The sequence below is a fragment of the Oncorhynchus mykiss genome, chromosome 9, assembly GCF_013265735.2.
Source record: "Oncorhynchus mykiss isolate Arlee chromosome 9, USDA_OmykA_1.1, whole genome shotgun sequence".
Lineage (NCBI taxonomy): Eukaryota > Metazoa > Chordata > Actinopteri > Salmoniformes > Salmonidae > Oncorhynchus > Oncorhynchus mykiss.
The window spans coordinates 49,229,954-49,249,694 of record NC_048573.1 but is presented as its reverse complement, the minus strand read 5'-3'; positions in this window follow the sequence as shown (position 1 = coordinate 49,249,694).

Here is a 19,741-nt window from a genome sequence, read left to right as displayed (position 1 = left end):
GTACCTTATCCCAAGTTAATCAGCTGTTAGAGATGAAGAGAGCCAGAACCATGTCTTTCCACCCTCAGACTGATGATCTTGTAGAATGCTTTAACACTACCCTTAAAGGCAAGTTGCGAATTTACTCTGAAACAGGCCATGCCTGGGACAAGTCACAGGCCTTCCTCCTATTTGTCTACCATGAGCAGCCACTGCACTCCATGGGTTTTTCACCTTTTCAGCTGCTTCATGCCCATCAGGTCAGAGGTCCCTTGGACATGCTGAGAGGAGTCGGAAAAGCCACAGGGGATGAATGTGATCTTGTTTGTGCTGAAGATGAGGTCAGCTAATGAAGTCGACAGCCATAGCACGGGAGAACCTGTTGAAATCCCAAGGCATGCAGGAGTTGTACGGTTATCTTGCAAGCGAGTGAAGCTTTGACCCCGGTGAGGAGGTCCTGTTGCTATTGCCAACGCCTGAGCACAAATTGTTGGCAAAGTGGCAAAGTGGCCCTTAACATGTCAAGCGGAAGATGCGTCAGGTGACCTATGCAACCACTGCAAACCTTCTCCGTCAACATGCTGAAGAAGTGGCACCCACACTACCACAGGGCATTGCCAGAATAAATGGTCTATTGATTCTGTATCCTCACAACAAAATCTACAGTTGCGATGATTGAATGCCCCAAATATTCAACATTTTGTTGGTGGCAAGAATTCTGTACAATAATTTTAGCTGAAAGGCATTAAGTCTTGAATCTTGTGTTGTTTTATATATCAACTCATACACCCTGTGTCATGGAATTGGTATATCAAAGATCTCTTCCCAGGTATTATGCAATCTGTATGGCACAGCTGTCAACCTCCTGGTCCTCAAATGAAACTGGTATACTTTACTATTTGTGCTATTTTTGTTCCTCCACCAGTTTTGATCCTTTATATTGGGCAGACAGGCCAGTTCCCTACCTACTTCCACTGCCACCTGCCTCCTCCATTTTTGGAGTAATGCTGTAATCAGTTAGTTGTAATCTTGGATTCAGCAGACCTTCCCATACAATTCCAATAACTCCATGAACGACATAACTCTACCTTTCCAATTTCCAATATAATTTAAAAACAAAATACCCATTTCAAACATATTTTCCATAAATACAGGTATTTTATCAACCATCACATTTGAGTTCAACTATAAGATTTGTTGTAGTATTTGTTCTATATTTTCTGGGGGATGAAATTGAAATTGTAACCAGCTCTGCAAATCAAATCAAATCAAATGTATTTATATAGCCCTTCGTACATCAGCTGATATCTCAAAGTGCTGTACAGAAACCCAGCCTAAAACCCCAAACAGCAAGCAATGCAGGTGTAGAAGCACGGTGGCTAGGAAAAACTCCCTAGAAAGGCCAAAACCTAGGAAGAAACCTAGAGAGGAACCAGGCTATGTGGGGTGGCCAGTCCTCTTCTGGCTGTGCCGGGTGGAGATTATAACAGAACATGGCCAAGATGTTCAAATGTTCATAAATGACCAGCATGGTCAAATAATAATAATCACAGGCAGAACAGTTGAAACTGGAGCAGCAGCACGGCCAGGTCGACTGGGGACAGCAAGAAGTCATCATGTCAGGTAGTCCTGAGGCATGGTCCTAGGGCTCAGGTCCTCCGAAAGAGAGAAAGAAACAGAGAATTAGAGAGAGCATGCTTAAATTCACACAGGACACCGGATAGGACAGGAGAAGTACTCCAGATATAACAAACTGACCCTAGCCCCCCGACACATAAACTACTGCAGCATAAATACTGGAGGCTGAGACAGGAGGGGTCAGGAGACACTGTGGCCCCATCCGATGACCCCCCTGGACAGGGCCAAACAGGAAGGATATAACCCCACCCACTTTGCCAAAGCACAGCCCCCACACCACTAGAGGGATATCTTCAACCACCAACTTACCATCCTGAGACAAGGCTGAGTATAGCCCACAAAGATGGACACTATGTGGATAGAATATGTAGTATATCAGAAACAGAGCAGAGCAGCCATGTCTATCGGCGCCATCCCGCCTGGCAGACCACTATGGACCTTTGATAAAGATTCATGTTGTGTTTATTTTATTTTATTTTATGTTTTTGTCCTGCAATGTACCATTACCTACCTGGATTTTGGAACTCTACAAACTGTAAATAAACCAATTGTGACTTTGTACCACTGCCTCCGCTCCAATGCTTTTAAGCCTCCAATCACTGGGCCAACCTTACACCGCTCATTTGGGTTTACTCAAAGTACCAGTCAAAAGTTTGGACATACCTACTCATTCAAGGATTTTCTTTATTTTTACTATTTTCAACATTGTAGACACATATGGAATCATGTAGTTACCAATAAAACAAAAAAGTAGCCAGCCTTTGCCTTAATGACAGCTTTGCACACTCTTGGCATTCTCTCAACCAACTTCATGGGGTAGTCACCTGGAATGCATTTCAATTAACAGGTGTGCCTTGTTAGAAGTTCATTTGTGAAATTTCTTTCCTTCTTAATGCGTTTGAGCCAATCAGTTGTGTTGTTTAAAGAAGATAACTCTATTTGGAAATCCCTCAAGCACTGCGATGTGGTGCCTTAGACCGCTGCACCACTTGGGAGGCCTACTCAATTCTATTTGAAGTAATGTATTATTAATCCACAGGTTGAGTGAGAATAGTGTGCTGAACAGGTCAGATGTTTGTCAACACGTTTTTTCCTCGAAAACTAAATTGTTTTTTCTTTTTTACTTGAACCAGAAAATAATGTAATTACTTTTCTCATGGCTCTCTCACATAAAAAACTATCAGCACAGAGCTTTGAAATACTCTCTGCATTGAGGGTCTGAGTTAAAGGTTGAGACTGTCCCAACGAGGATTTGAACATATACTGCAAGATGACAGAAGTGGAAGATAGATTTCAGAGCGATGTGTTGTAATAAACCTAGTTTATAAAATAAAAATGCTTATCAAGAACAAGCAAATGCAGCTCACTCAATTTGTTGAACGAAATCGATTCCACAAAGCACTGCCCTTTGCGGAGCTATAAATAAAGTTTGTGTTCACACAGAGAAGCAATATGTCGGGACGGAGTGTATATGCACTGCCCATAAAAAAATAACCAATCCAACTCTGCTGACAGAGAGACTCAATTCAAACAGGATCCTTCACTCATTCTCATTCCACTCGTCTCTTACTTTTAAGGCTATGCGTGCCCTCCATCAACAGGGTGAGATATTCTCTCTCACACAGAATTACGGGTGAGGCAGCATTATAGCTTGCCCCTGAGCCCCCTCTGCCCTATCCCTCCACCCTCCCATTCAATCTTCTCGCTCATACAGTGGGCCAAGGGGCCCTCTGCGCCATGGCATGAGAATTTGTTGGCTACATCTACATGCCCCTCTCCATCAAAACCTGGAACAATGACAGCTGTGGTGGGGCAAACCGAAAGCTCTCACACCATCGGGCACGAAAGCCTGCATGATAATTCAATGAGTCTCTTTTAAAGAGAGAGAGAAACGGGAAGGTATGTAGATGCAGGCCGGCTGATGGTGATGGTAATGTTTTGAATAATTGAGTTTACACACAATGTTGGGACCACCCTGACCTCCGCCCCACACCCCTAAACAGCTTTACACGTCCCTCAGTGCCTAACCCCCCCACAGCCCTAAACAGCTATGCACATCCCCCTCTGTGTTGCCTTGTCTCTACCTCTAAACAGTCACTTGCATGCAACAGGATTATGCATAAAGACTAGTGCTGGCCCGGAACATGTCTGAGAACAGGGTTGAAAAGGAATGGGTCTCTTCTCAGCCATAGAACATCTGCAGTGATGGTAATATTCCAGCATTGCATCACTTTAATTTCCTGCTTTCAGTCAGTTCACAGAGCAAGTGTGTACTAGATCTAATTTTGTGTATATGCAAAAAGCATAAAACAATTGCTTTCTCTCTCTCTGTCCCATCCTAGTTGATTGACTCTAGATGTGTCAACAGTTCTTATTAACAATACAGTGTTTGTTTGCTGTTGAGAGGCAGGATGGCCCTGTAGGCCTCCTTCCCATGCGTCATCACTCCCTCACCACAGGCCCCAATGCACAGGTTCATTTTCTCCCTTCACTTTGATGGACAGGTTTGCTTTAGAGATGAAAACTTCCTGTTATTGCATCCATGTATTCACCTTGTAGAGATTCTAGAGAAGTATTCAAACTTTACCTGCTCATCTATCGCACGCACTCCCGCACACACACATTGGTGTTAATCTGACACACAGAGTCCGCGCTCTCCTTTCACTGACAGCCAGTAGCACTTATGTTCCACAGCATGTATTAGTTACTTTCACACAGGTTGACATGCACTTTGCCCTCCCCCTCACATACCCTATTTTAATGACCCTTCAACTATCCATCCATACTGTCTTTTTCCTTTTTTGCCATCCGCTCAGGTCCCAAAGGCATATGCCTTGACTGTAGAACATGGTGACATTTTAATGGCCTAGCCAGCCAGGCTTGCTTTGTGACTCACCCAGCAGCAGCAGCTATAATGACGTGATGACTGTGCCCACGGGATTCAGCAATAATGACGTGATGGCAATGGCCCCTGTTCTTCAGCTCATCAGTGTTAGAGCAGCCAAGACAAGATAACAACCATTAGCTCCAAACAACATCAAAACCTCCACCACTAGGCTCAATACCGGAGACAGAAAAAGCACAGATACTTCTCATAGTCTTATTCGCTCCTTATCCTTGGGCCACTAACCGAAAGGTTGCTGATTTGAATCCCTGTGCTGACAAGGAAAAAATATGTCATTCTGCCCCTGAACAAGGCAGTTAACCCACTGTTCCCTGGTAGGTCATCATTGTAAATAAGAAACTGTTCTTAAACAAAGTAAAAACTAATCCTATAATTTTAAGGCTTGCATTTTATTTATTATCTCTTCTAAGGGCTACTTTCCTTTCATATTTTACATGTTTTTTTTAGAGGGACAGGCAACAACCTCATAATAACCTCATAATAATGTATGTGCGTGTCTCTCTCTCTCTTACTCACTCACTCACTCACTCACACACAAACAAACGCAGCAACTCTTACAGGCCTGCTATACAGTTTAACAGAATCTCACTGCCCAACTCTGGGTGACCACCATCATATTTTCTATTTATTTTTCCCAGAACTTGCTGAACCAACAAATAGGCTTAAAGTCAAATACATCTGATTATTTTAATCTCTTGCTTGATCTCTACAGGTTTTTTTTTTTCTCAGAGACTGACATTAATTTCCAAACAACAAAAAGCAATCTGTGTATCTGCCATGGCCGATTACTTTTAGGAACAGATAGACCCCATTTGCCTTCTGAAAAATAAAACAACTGATGAAAACAAGTCACATGTCAATAAACAAGGTCACTGCTGGAGTTTCTTCACTCAGAGGCAAAGAGACCAGAAGGTAACGTTTACTAGTCCCCCCTATGGTGACACCACTTGCAGAAGTAAAAACTGTATTCTAAAAGTACACACTGTAACACAGATTAAGAGGAAGAAATGTCGTTTGAATGCTCCGAGGGGACAGTAAAGAGTTGGAAATGTATGCAAATATAATTGGTCGCATAAATCAGCAGAGACAGATGTGAGCTAACACATATTCCAGCCACAATGTCAAATGAATATATGATACAAGAATAATTTGATTTTCCAAACTGAGACTTCTGCTAATTTCTGCTAAAATACAGTATGTGGATGGATGATAATGCAGTAACCCGTTTTGATTACTTGTGTGCATCCCCACCTTCACCACATACTCTTACATAACAGCCTAGTAAGATTATGAAAAAGCCCCACCAAGTTTTCCTTCACCCTCCATCCGCCATTCTTTCTGGGTCTTCACTCACCATCACACTGAAAAATGAGAAGCCAATTACTCCCCCATAGAGCGGAGAATTAGTCAGATGAATATATCCTGGGAGGGTATTAAGGGCCCCCCTATGGTCAGAGACTGCCGGAGTGACTACTGGAGATGAACGCCTGCTTCTCACACAGCACACGCTGCCTACATGGCAATACAAAGGATAACAGATCTTCTAGCCTTGCTAATTTAAGAGATGAAACCAGAATTGGGATACATGTGGATAAACCTGTCAAAGGTAAGCGGCATGGTAGAGGCCTTGTTTTGATGATTGTTAAGTTTGTGGGGGTCAGATCACCTCCGAACACACACATAATAAGATAATAACATAATAAGTTCTACTAACATAAACAGATGATTATTTTAATGATAAGCATTACTATTAGATCTACACGTTACTCAAAAAGCAGTGGTCTTTTACAGATTCACAATCGAGAGCCTCCTGTTGGGCTGTATCACGGCCTGGTAGGGCAACTGCACCACGCTCAACCTGCAAGGCTCTCCAGAGGGTGGTGTGGACTGCACAAAGCATCACCGGGGGCAAACTACCTGCCCTCCATGACACCTACAGCACCTGATGTCACAGGAAGGCCAAAAGGATCATCAAAGACATCAACCACCTGAGCCACTGCCTGTTCACACCGCCATCATCCAGAAGGTGAGGTCAGTACAGGTGCATCAAAGCAGGGACCGAGAGTCTGAAAAACTGCTTCTATTTCAAGGCCATCAGACTGATAAACAGCAATCACTAACTCAAAGAGGCTGCTGCCTACGTTGAAACCCCGTCACTGGCCACTTTAATAAATGGATCACTAGTCACTTTATACAATGCACTCTAAACAATGCAACTTTAATAATGTTTACATATCTTACATTACTCATATCACATGTATATACTGTATTTTATACCATCTATGCACCTTGCCTATGCTGCTTGTCCATCGCTCATCCATATATTTATATGTACATATTCTCATTCACCCCTTTAGATTTGTGTGTATTAGGTAGTTGTTGGGGAATTGCTAGATTACTTGTTAGATATTACTGCACTGTCGGAACTAGAAGCACAAGCATTTCGCTACACTCGCAATAACATCTGCTAACCATGTGTATGTGACAAATAAAAATGTATTTGATTTGGACCAAATATTTAAACTGTTTAACATTCATAGGAGGACATATTATATTAAGTGTTACTTGACATGCAAATGCTATTTGGATATAAGGGAAAATGTTCACTATGTTGATCTAATAACCATCTCGGTGAGAGAACAAAACTTTAAAAGATAAAGCCTCAAAGATCTGATTCAACCCTTTAGCTCCTTGTCTTACAGTTTTTTTCCATCTGCTTACACACAAAATATTTTCATGCCACACGATTTTTGAAACCTCTCACTCAAAGTGCAAAACTACACACCAAATATCCAAAACCATAAGCTATTTATCAGCCTTTGCATAAAACACTTTTTTCAAAACACTACACACAATTCTCTACCTAAAACACAAAAATCTAACAGGAAGTGACTTGCTTTCCTTTCCCAAACACAACCAATCAAAATGCTACACTTATTCACCAGGTCACACACACACTCCTCACATGTGCAAACACTAATAGCTTAACTGATCACTAACCAATCACTGCTTTACTGTAGTATATGCCTATAAATAGGTCAAAGGTCAGATTACCTGTTTTGAACAATGGACAGAGAGCAAGAGGAGTAGGAGGAAGAGGAAGAGGAAGAAGAGGACAAGGGCAAAGAAGAGAAGGAAGGAGAGCCATCTCTGATGAGATTAGGGCAACACTTGTTGATCATGTGATCAACCACGGTTTGACCATGAGAGAGGCTGGACTGAGAGTCCAGCCCAACTTGAGTCGATTTACAGTGGCGTTCATAATTCGAACCTTCAGAAATGAGAACAGGTATGCACTATCTAATGACTATTTTAGCATTACAGTAATGTACTGTAAAATACATATGACTGCATAGTATTGCATAAACATTTGTAACTCTAAGCCATCCATTTACTGCACTGCATTGAATGAATGAGGTTGGTTATCATGCTGTACTACATTTTTTTGTACATTGTTTACAGTTCCTATGCTGAACACATACTGTGTTTGAATTCTGTACAGAGTGGAAAGGCAAAGACATCATGGAGGACGAGGACGCTTGTTTACAGATATACAAGAGACTGCAATTATAAATATGGTTTTGGCCAACAATGCAATTAGGATTCGAGAGATAAGAGAGTCAAGAATATGCAACATGACTTTGTAGAGCTATGTATGCAACACTACTTCCAGTACTTCAGACATACCATATTTACTTATCTGTTTATCATTTTGTCTGTTACAGAGAGTATTGGAGCTGGATGCCCATGTAATTCGCCATGAATTTATTTATGTGGATGAGGTTGGCTTCTTCCGCGGAAGAAATGTAATAGGACAGAGGGCAATTACCAATGTCCCTGGACAGCGTGGGGGTAATATGTGTGCTGCCATCACTCAAAACTGGGTCCTCCATCACAATGCCACACTGGGTCCGTACAACACCGGCCATATGTTCACTTTTCTTGATGCAATTTACAAATGCTTATCCCTGATCCAGATCAGGAGCCTGCTAGATTTGTGGTTTTATGGGACAATGTTAGTTTACACCGGGCTGTTCTGGTCCAAAACTGGTTTGCCACCCATCCACAATTTGTAGTTTTGTACCTACCCCCATATTCACCTTTTCTAAATCCCATAGAGGAATTCTTCTCAGCCTGGCGCTGGAAAGTGTATGATCGCCAACCCTATGCCCGCATGCCGCTTCTCCAGGCAATGGAGGATGCATGTGGGGACAAAGCGGTTGCCTCTGTCCAAGGTTGGATACGCCATGCTAGGAGATACTTCCCTCGATGTTTGGCAAGAGAAAACATATCTTGTGATGTGGACGAAGTATTGTGGCCAAATCCAGGCCGGAGAAGAGATGAAGCTTAGCTTAGCACTGGTGACTGCCCCCCCCCTACCAATTCCTGCCCCCGGGACCCCACACACACAATTGTTCTTTACTGTATTCTAATGAATATACTTTTGGTTTACATATGTTTATGGTTTTGTTGTATGCTACTGTATACAACAGTAATGTTTGGCCTAATAAATGATGATTTCTACATTGCATTGGTGTTTACAGTGTACTTGTTACCCCTCTCAGCAGATTACTTTCACTGTAGAACATTGTATTGAAATGTAGATATAAGCCTATGAAAGACCAAAGAGCTTTAGAACAGTGTTTACATGGTATTTCCAAAAATATACTATTATGAAAGCAGTGTTTGCCATTTGATGCAATTCTGACATGTGTTTATGGCATTTTGAATGCAGTGTTACATTTTGAAGGAGATGTGAGGCATTTTGCATTGTGTGTGCAGTTTTGGGAATTGTGTGTAGAGTTTTGAAAAAAGGAGGCAGTTTTGAAAATGTGTGTAAGCAGTTGGAAAAAACAAATTATCATGACAACCAACAAAGCACAAACACCCTGAACTTAGTTCTTGAAATAATTGTACCTATTTTGTTTTCCAGACAAGGTGTGTGTTATAATACTTTTATTCCATCACACACAATCTTGCAATTTTCCACCATAGTGTGTGTGTGACTTGCTTTATTTGGATCTAACCAAATATAGCGTGAAATAAATATTGGGGGCTGTGATTCTTACTGGTTGGTAGGTGATCAAATACTTATGTCATGCAATAAAATGCAAATTAATTAGTTAAAAATCATACAATGTGATTTTCTGGATTTTTGTTTTAGATTCCGTCTCTCACAGTGGAAGTGTACCTATGATAAAAATTACAGACCTCTACATGCTTTGTAAGTAGGAAAACCTGCAAAATCGGCAGTGTATCAAATACTTGTTCTCTCCACTGTATATAATTTCAGAATAACGCGCAAAAAATGCTAATATCAGTCCCATGGCTTGAATTTTGACTGCCTTTTCAGTACAATAGGCTCAATTGTTGGTTTGTGTGCATACAGTGCATGTGTCTGTGTGTTCCTTAAGCCACATGCAGTAGTAAATTATAGGGAGGAAAGGATATATTATGATTGGGACAATCCTTAATTCAGAGGGCAATCATGACTGCAGGCTTATAAGAGGGATCACAAGATTATATTCTTCCTCTGTTAATTGGAATACAAAGCCTCTAATTTTTCTGTTCTTTTTTTCTCCATTCCTCCACCCCTCCCTCTCTTCCTCCCTCTCCCTACCCTGTGGCCAGACCTGAGCTGAATAATAGGCTCTCCTCAGGTAGGCCTACTGTATCTGCAAGACCAAAATGCTTGGGTAGGCCTGGACAAGTCAACAAAACAAAGTCCAATGTTCAGGGCCTCGTTTCCTAGAGCCTTTATAGCATTAAGAGCATTGTTAGAACCATCTTACGATGTATCTTTAGTAGCCAAGCTGTTTCCCAAAACCATCGTTTCAAAAGTAGCACTTGAAAACACTTGTTATTTACCGACCAGCTAAGTACTTCGTTAGGTTCATTTTGTTCTCCTTTATACACAGAAGATCTCCACTAAACACAGAATCAAGAGGTTTATCTGTCTCTCTGTGACCACCAACAACTTCAAAGAAAAGTTTACTACAAATAGCCAACAAAGTTACCAATGTCTTTGCAATTGTTGCAAACATGCGAAGAATAAAATTATGCTTCAAATGAAAAACGAGATGACTGCAAAATAATAATACATTATACGCTACGTAGGCAGGGGCGGACTTAAGTCATTTGGAGGTCCCAGGGAGAGGCCAGTCTGAGCATCCCACCCCTCCCCTCATGCTAGCCACACCTCCATGCCAGCCCCTCCCCTCCTATATGTTTTAATGGGTTTTATAGTAAACATTATTGTCAAACAAATCACTTCAAAAAGTAGGTTACCTTTGCACGTTCATTCAAAATAATTCCAGTATCCGAACATTGCACTGTGCACCCATCAACTTTCCCTCAATTCGCAAGTGGCTGAAACTACACTACATGAAAATAAGTATTTGGACACCTGCTCGTCAAACATCTCATTCCAAAATCATGGGCATTAAAATGGAGTTGGTCCCTCCTTTGCTGCTATAACAGCCTCCACTCTTCTGGGAAGGTTTTCCACTAGATGTTTGGAACAGTGTTGCGGGGACTTGCTTCTATTGGACATTAGGCCAGTGAAAATGTGTCCTTTGGTTTGGAGTCCAAATTGGAGATTATTGGTTCCACCGTATCTTTGTGTGTTCTAAAAGTATTGACCGGTAGTGTATATGCAGTGGGTGAACAAGTATTTGATACACTGTCGATTTTGCAGGTTTTCCTACTTACAAAGCATGTAGAGGTCTGTAATTTTTATCACTGCAAAACTGGCAGTGTATCAAATACTTGTTCTCCACACTGTATATATATATTTATACACTACCACTCAAAAGTTTGGGGTCACATAGAACTGTCCTTGTTTTTAAAAGAAAAGCAAAAAAGAAATGTCCATTAAAATAACATCAAATTGATCAGAAAAACTGTGTAGACATTGTTAATGTTGTAAATCACTATTGTAGCTGGAAACAGCTGATTCTTTTATGGAATATCTACATAGGCATACAGAGGCCCATTATCAGCAACCATCACTCCTGTGTTCCAATGGCACGTTGTGTTAGCTAATCCAAGTTTATCATTTTAAAAGGTGAATTGGTCATTACAAAACCCTTTTGCAATTATGTTAGCACAGCTGAAAACATTTGTCCTGATTAAAGAAGCAATAAAACTGGCCTTCTTTAGACTAGTTGAGTATCTGGAACATCAGCACTTGTGGGTTCAATTACAGGTTCAAAATGGCCAGAAACAAATAACTTTCTTCTGAATCATCAGTCTATTCTTGTTTTGATTATTGAAGGCTATTCCATGTGAGAAATTGCCAAGAAACTGAAGATCTCATACAACGCTGTGTACTACTCCCTTCTCAGAACAGTGCAAACTGTCTCTAACCAGAATAGAAAGAGGAATGAATGGGAGGCCCCGGTGCACAAATGAGCAAGGGGACAAGTACATTAGAGTGTCTAGTTTGAGAAACAGACGCGTCACAAGTCCTCAACTGCCAGCTTCATTAAATAGTACACGCAAAACACCAGTCTCAATGTCAACAGTGAAGAGGCGATTCTGGGATACTGGCGTTTTAGGCAGAGTTGCAAAGAAAAAGCCATATCTCAGACTGGCCAATAAAAAGAAAAGATGAAGCTGGGCAAAATAACACAGAAACTGGACAGAGGAAGATTGGAAAAAGGTGTTATGGACAGACAAATCTAAGTTTGAGGTGTTCGGATCACAAAGAAGAACATTTGTGAGATGCAAGAAAAATGAAAAGATGCTGAAGGAGTGCTTGACGCCATCTGTCACGCATGGTGGAGGCAATGTGATGGTCTGGGGGTGCTTTGATGGTGGTAAAGTGGGGAATTTGTACAGGGTAAAATGGATCTTGAAGAAGGAAGGCTATCACTCCATTTTACTATGCCATGCCATACCCTGTGGACGCCGCTTAATTGGAGCCAATTTTCTCCTACGACAGGACAATGACACAAAGTACAGCTCCAAACTATACACAAACTATTTAGGGAAGAAGCAGTCAGCTTGTATTCTGTCTATAATGGAGTGTCCAGCACAGTCACCGGATCTCAACCCTATTGAGCTGTTGTGGGAGCAGCTTGACCGTATCAAGACAATCCAACTTGTGGGAGGTGCTTCACTTCTAAGAGACACAAACTTTTGAAAGGTAGTACATACAGTACATACATGTAGTACATACAGTATATACAGTATATATATATATATATATATATATTTATTTATTTATTTATACAGTACCAGTCAAAAGTTAATACACACCTACTCATTCTTTAATTTGACTATTTTCAACATTGTAGAATAATAGTGAAGAAATAAAAACTATGAAATAACACATATGGAATCATGTATTAACCAAAAAACTGTTCAACAAATTAAAATATATTTTAGCCTTGATGGCAGCTTTGCACACTCTTGACATTCTCTCAACCAGCTTCAGCTTCTGTAATTCTTGCCTCAATATATTTCACGACGTGTCACAACATGTGAGCAAATCTTGATTTAGTGCATTATTATTGGGTAAGCATTTAGAGTAAGCTCTCTCAATATTTGTAGCTATTGGTGGTTTTATCTCTCTAGGAGCAGTATTGTGCAGTATTGTGGAATAATTCTAATGCTAAGGAAAGATTTGAAAGGAGAGAGCAGCAGTGCTTTTTTCCTCCATCCCATCCGTACTGACGTATGGTCTAACGATGCACTTAGCGTACTTTCTCCCTACGTGCTTGTTTGGGAAACACTCTTAAAAAGTTCACGTTGCGACTGGGAAATGAGACCCAGGCCTCACCCAGCTCCCTGGTCACTGTAATTAAGGATAGACTCTCTGAGCTACAGACACAGAAAGGTCTTTGTTGAGGCAGACACAGGAGACACTCCTGAGAATCTTAAGAGCCCAGACAGAGAGACAGCGAGGGAGAGAGAGAGAGCAATTACTCTCCACAGACAATTACACAGAACCTGCTTAATTTACCCATGAATGTGGCCCACATAAACAGCATGGACCAAACTAGACTCAAAGAAAAGTTGGATAAAAATAACCTAATTAAGAGTAGGTTCTAGAACAAGATCAGACTGAGAGGCGTCCACTTTGAAGCAAGAAAACATAGCCAAAATCTCACAGGATTGAGACACAATATCTTTAGAATGGGGGTTCAATCAGATAAGGCTTGACATCCTCAGTCTTCTGCAGTCTACAGTATATGTGTATATTATAAACTGGTTGGTTCGAACCCTGAATGCTGATTGGCTGAAAGCAATGCTCTAATTACATTGGTAACCAGTTTATAATAGCAATAAGGCACTTCGGAAGTTTGTGATGTGCAGTTGAAGTTGGAAGTTTACATACACTTTAGGCAAATACATTTAAACTCTGTTTTTCACAATTCCTGACATTAAATCCTAGTAAAAAAGCCCTTATTAGATCAGTTAGGATCACCACTTTATTTTAAGAATGTGAAATGTCAGAATAATAGTAGAGAATGATTTATTTCAGCTTTTCTTTCTTTCATCACATTCCCAGTGGGTCAGAAGTCTACATACACTCAATTAATATTTGGTAGCATTGCCTTTAAATTGTTGAACTTGGGTCAAACGTTTCGGGTAGCCTCCCACAAGCTTCCCACAAGAAGTTGGGTGAATTTTGGCCCATTCCTCCTGACAGAGCTTGTGTAACTGAGTCAGGTTTGTAGGCCTCCTTACTCGCACACGCTTTTTCAGTTCTGCCCACTCATTTTCTATGGGATTGAGGTCAGGGCTTTGTGATGGCCACTCCAATACCTTGACTGAGTTGTCCTTGAGCCATTTTGCCACAACTTTGGAAGTGTGCTTGGGGTCATTGTCTATTTGGAAGATCCATTTGTGACCCAGCTTTAACTTCCTGATGTCTTGAGATGTTGCTTCAATACATTCACATAATTTTCCTACCTCATGATTCCATCTATTTTGTGAAGTGCACCAGTCCCTCCTGCAACAAAGCACCCCAGTGCTTCACGGGGATGGGGTCCTTCGACTTGCAAGCCTCCTCCTTTTTCCTCCAAACATAATGATGGTCATTATGGCCAAACAGTTCTATTTTGTTACATCAGACCAGAGGACATTTCTCCAAAGAGTACAATCTTTGTCCCCATGTGCAGTTGCAAACTGTAGTCTGGCTTTTTTATGGTGGTTTTGGAGCAGTGGCTTCTTTCTTGCTGAGCGGCATTTCAGGTTATGTCGATATAGGACTTGTTTTACTGTGGATATAGATACGCTTGTACTCGTTTCCTCCAGCATCTTCACAAGGTTGATTTGCACTTTTCGCACCAAAGCACGTTCATCTCTAGGAGACAGAACGCGTCTCCTTCCTGAGTGGAATGACGGCTGCGTGGTTCCATGGTGTTTATACTTGCGTACTATTGTTTGTACAGATGAATGTGGTACCTTCAGGTGTTTGGAAATTGCTCCCAAGGATGAACCAGACTTGTGGAGGTCTACAATTATTTTTCTGAAGTCTTGGCTGATTTATTTAGATTTTCCCATAACGTCAAGCAAAGAGTTGAAATACCTTGAATGCCTTGAAATACATTAAGAGGTACACCTCTTATTTACTCAAATAATGTAAATTAGCCTATCAGAAGCTTCTAAAGCCATGACATCATTTTCTGGAATGTTCCAAGCTGTTTAAAGGCACAGTCAACTTAATGTATGTAATCTTCTGACCCACTGGAATTGTGATACAGTGAATTATAAGTGAAATAGCTCTGAAGCAAGCTTCCAGAAAATTGGAACGGAAATGGCGCCACACCAAACTGGAAGTCTTCCGACTAGCTTGGAAAGACAGTACCGTGCAGTACCGAAGAGCCCTTAATGCTGCTCGATCATCCTATTTTTCTAACTTAATTGAGGAAAATAAGAACAATCCGAAATTCCTTTTTGATACTGTCGCAAAGCTAACTAAAAAGCAGCATTCCCCAAGAGAGGATGGCTCTCACTTTAGCAGTGATACATTCATGAACTTCTTAGAGAAAAAGATCATGATTATTAGAAAGCAAATTACGGACTCCTCTTTAAATCTGCGTATTCCTTCAAAGCTCAGTTGTCCTGAGTCTGCACAACTCTGCCAGGACCTAGGATCAAGAGAGACGCTCAAGTGTTTTAGTACTATATCTCTTGACACAATGATGAAAATAATCATGGCCTCTAAACCTTCAAGCTGCATACTGGACCCTATTCCAACTAAACTACTGAAAGAGCTGCTTCCTGTGCTTGGCCCTCCTATGTTGAACATAATAAACTACTCTCTATCCACCGGATGTGTACCAAACTCACTAAAAGTGGCAGTAATAAAGCCTCTCTTGAAAAAGCCAAACCTTGACTCAGAAAATATTTAAAAAACTATCGGCCTATATCGAATCTTCCATTCCTCTCAAACATTTTAGAAAAGGCTGTTGCACAGCAACTCACTGCCTTCCTGAAGACAAACAATGTATATGAAATGCTTCAGTCTGGTTTTAGACCCCATCATAGCACTGAGACTGCACTTGTGAAGGTGGTAAATTACCTTTTAATGGCATCAGACCGAGGCTCTGCATCTGTCCTCGTGCTCCTAGACCTTAGTGCTGCTTTTGATATCATCGATCACCACATTCTTTTGGAGAGATTGGAAAATTGGTCTACACGGACAAGTTCTGGCCTGGTTTAGATCTTATCTGTCAGAAAGATATCAGTTTGTCTCTGTGAATGGTTTGTCCTTTGACAAATCAACTTTAAATTTCGGTGTTCCTCAAGGTTCTGTTTTAGGACCACTATTGTTTTCACTATATATTTTACCTCTTGGGGATATCATTCAAAAACATTATGTTAACTTTCACTGCTATGCGGATGACACACAGCTGTACATTTCAATGAAACATGGTGAAGCCCCAAAATTGCCCTCGCTAGAAGCATGTGTTTCAGACATAAGGAAGTGGATGGCTGCAAACTTTCTACTTTTAAACTCGGACAAAACAGAGATGCTTGTTCTAGGTCCCAAGAAACAAAGAGATCTTCTGTTGATTCTGACAATTAATCTTAATGGTTGTTCAGTCGTCTCAAATAAAACTGTGAAGGACCTCAGCGTTACTCTGGACCCTGATCTCTCTTTTGAAGAACATATCAAGACCATTTCAAGGACAGCTTTTTTTCCATCTACGTAACATTGCAAAAATCAGAAACTTTCTGTCCAAAAACGATGCAGAAAAATTCATCCATGCTTTTGTCACTTCTAGGTTAGATTACTGCAATGCTCTAGTTTCCGGCTACCCGGATAAAGCACTAAATAAACTTCAGTTAGTGCTAAATGCGGCTGCTAGAATCCTGACTAGAACCCCAAAATTGGATCATATTACTCCAGTGCTAGCCTCCCTACACTGGCTTCCTGTCAAAGCAAGGGCTGATTTCAAGGTTTTACTGCTAACCTACAAAGCATTACATGGGCTTGCTCCTACCTATCTCTCTGATTTGGTCCTGCCGTACATACCTACACGTACGCTACGGTCACAAGACGCAGGCCTCCTAATTGTCCCTAGAATTTCTAAGCAAACAGCTGGAGGCAGGGCTTTCTCCTAAAGAGCTCCATTTCTATGGAACGGTCTGCCTACCCATGTCAGAGACGCAAACTCGGTCTCAACCTTTAAGTCTTTACTGAAGACTCATCTCTTCAGTGGGTCATATGATTGAGTGTAGTCTGGCCCAGGAGTGGGAAGGTGAACGGAAAGGCTCTGGAGCAACGAACCGCCCTTGCTCTCTCTGCCTGGCCGGTTCCCCTCTTTCCACTGGGATTATCTGCCTCTAACCCTATTACAGGGGCTGAGTCACTGGCTTACTGGGGCTCTCTCATACCGTCTCTGGGAGGGGTGCGTCACCTGAGTGGGTTGAGTCACTGATGTGGTCATCCTGTCTGGGTTGGCGCCCCCCCCCCCCCTTGGGTTGTGCCGTGGCGGAGATCTTTGTGGGCTATACTCAGCCTTGTCTCAGGATGGTAAGTTGGTGGTTGGAGATATCCCTCTAGTGGTGTGGGGGCTGTGCTTTGGCAAAGTGGGTGGGGTTATATCCTTCCTGTTTGGCCCTGTCCGGGGGTGTCCTCGGATGGGGCCACAGTGTCTCCTGACCCCTCCTCTCTCAGCCTCCAGTATTTATGCTGCAGTAGTTTATGTGTCGGGGGGCTAGGGTCAGTTTGTTATATCTGGAGTACTTCTCCTGTCCTATTCGGTGTCCTGTGTGAATTTAAGCATGCTCTCTCTAATTCTCTCTTTCTCTCTTTCTTTCTCTCTCTCGGAGGACCTGAGCCCTAGGACCATGCCTCAGGACTACCTGACATGATGACTCCTTGCTGTCCCCAGTCCACCTGGCCGTGCTGCTGCTCCAGTTTCAACTGTTCTGCATTATTATTATTTGACCATGCTGGTCATTTATGAACATTTGAACATCTTGGCCATGTTCTGTTATAATCTCCACCCGGCACAGCCAGAAGAGGACTGGCCACCCCACATAGCCTGGTTCCTCTCTAGGTTTCTTCCTAGGTTTTGGCCTTTCTAGGGAGTTTTTCCTAGCCACCGTGCTTCTACACCTGCATTGCTTGCTGTTTGGGGTTTTAGGCTGGGTTTCTGTACAGCACTTTGAGATATCAGCTGATGTACGAAGGGCTATATAAATACGTTTGATTTGATTTGAAATAATCTGTCTCTAAACAAACAAATTGCTTGTGCCGTGCACAAAGTAGATGTCCTAACCGACTTGACAAAGCTATAGTTTGTGTATAGTGGTTGAAAAACTAGTTTTAATGACTCCAACCTAAGTATATGTAAACTTCCGAGCACTCCGCATGCCTTAGAACAGCCCTTAGCCGTGGTATATTGGCCATATATCACACTCTCTCGGGCCTTATTGCCTAATTGTAACATCTAATACCAGGGTTTCCACCATCTTCATCTCCCTATCACATTCATCCGTGTATATGTGGCCCAGCCCTGCACCGCCCAGCCCTGCACCGTCCATCCATCTCTTTGACTGCATCCAGTCTCTCTGTCTGTCAATAACAGCTGGAGGCCTCACACACATTCCTATGTCATGATCAGTTTAATCATTGCTATAAATGAATGGGCCACATAAGCATGAAATAAGATTTTGTGCTATATAGTCAAACTTAAATAACTTTAATAAGAGAAACCAACAACAAATTAACAGTGGACCCTCCATACACTGAAAAGCATGTCTGTGGGGTCGATGGATTTATACTCCTCCATGCAGGCACATGGGGAGCTATTCAATATTCATAAAGTCCTTGTTTCTCTATTGCCCGTGTCTTATTGATCAAAGGAAGGATGCAAATAGCATATCAGGTGTTGATCAATAATTGTTAACCTAGTCCCAACTCATTGAAAGAACGGCCGCCTCAATTGTGAGAGCAGAGATAATCAATTAGGTTTGAATTGATGTCTTAAGTCGTCCTGTGGCTGTGTTGTGGGAATGAGAGCTCAGGGTTGTGTTGTATTATACAGGGGTCATATTATGTGTTTGATGATTCATGAAGAATAAGATGGACTTATGAGAAACTGAGGCATTGCCTCTGTCTGTCTGTCTGTCTGTCTGTCTGTCTGTCTGTCTGTCTGTCTGTCTGTCTGTCTGTCTGTCTGTCTGTCTGTCTGTCTGTCTGTCTGTCTGTCTGGCTGTCTGGCTGTCTGGCTGTCTGTCTGTCTGTCTGTCTGTCTGTCTGTCTGTCTGTCTGTCTCACACAGTTGTTGAAGCACAGTTAGTCCACAGGGAAGTGAGGAGATTTGACCTTGGTTATGCTGACTCAAATGATGCTACATTCTGCTTGTAGTAAATGCCCTCAGTACAAAAGTAAGTAAGTAGAATTGGCTTGTGCAAGCCAGAACGGTTCATTGGAGCAGGAGTCCATCTCCTGTTTCTGAGGCGTGAGGCAGCTTGATGTAGTACACCCCCTGGAAAGGAGGCTAGTCTATTTCAGGGCCTTACCCCAATCTTTCTCCCTAATGCTCAGTGCCAAGCAGAGACGCATCAGGTCCCAATTTTATAGTCTTTGTTATGACTCGGCCGGTGAATGAACTCCTAACCACAAGGCCACTGAGCACTGAGTTGGTAGGACAAAAAGGTCTAAACTTTATGTGGGCCCGAGTTGTTATTAAATCATAAGGGTGACAAATAATGGTGTATTTGCTTCATACAACACAGCTCTAACAGAGT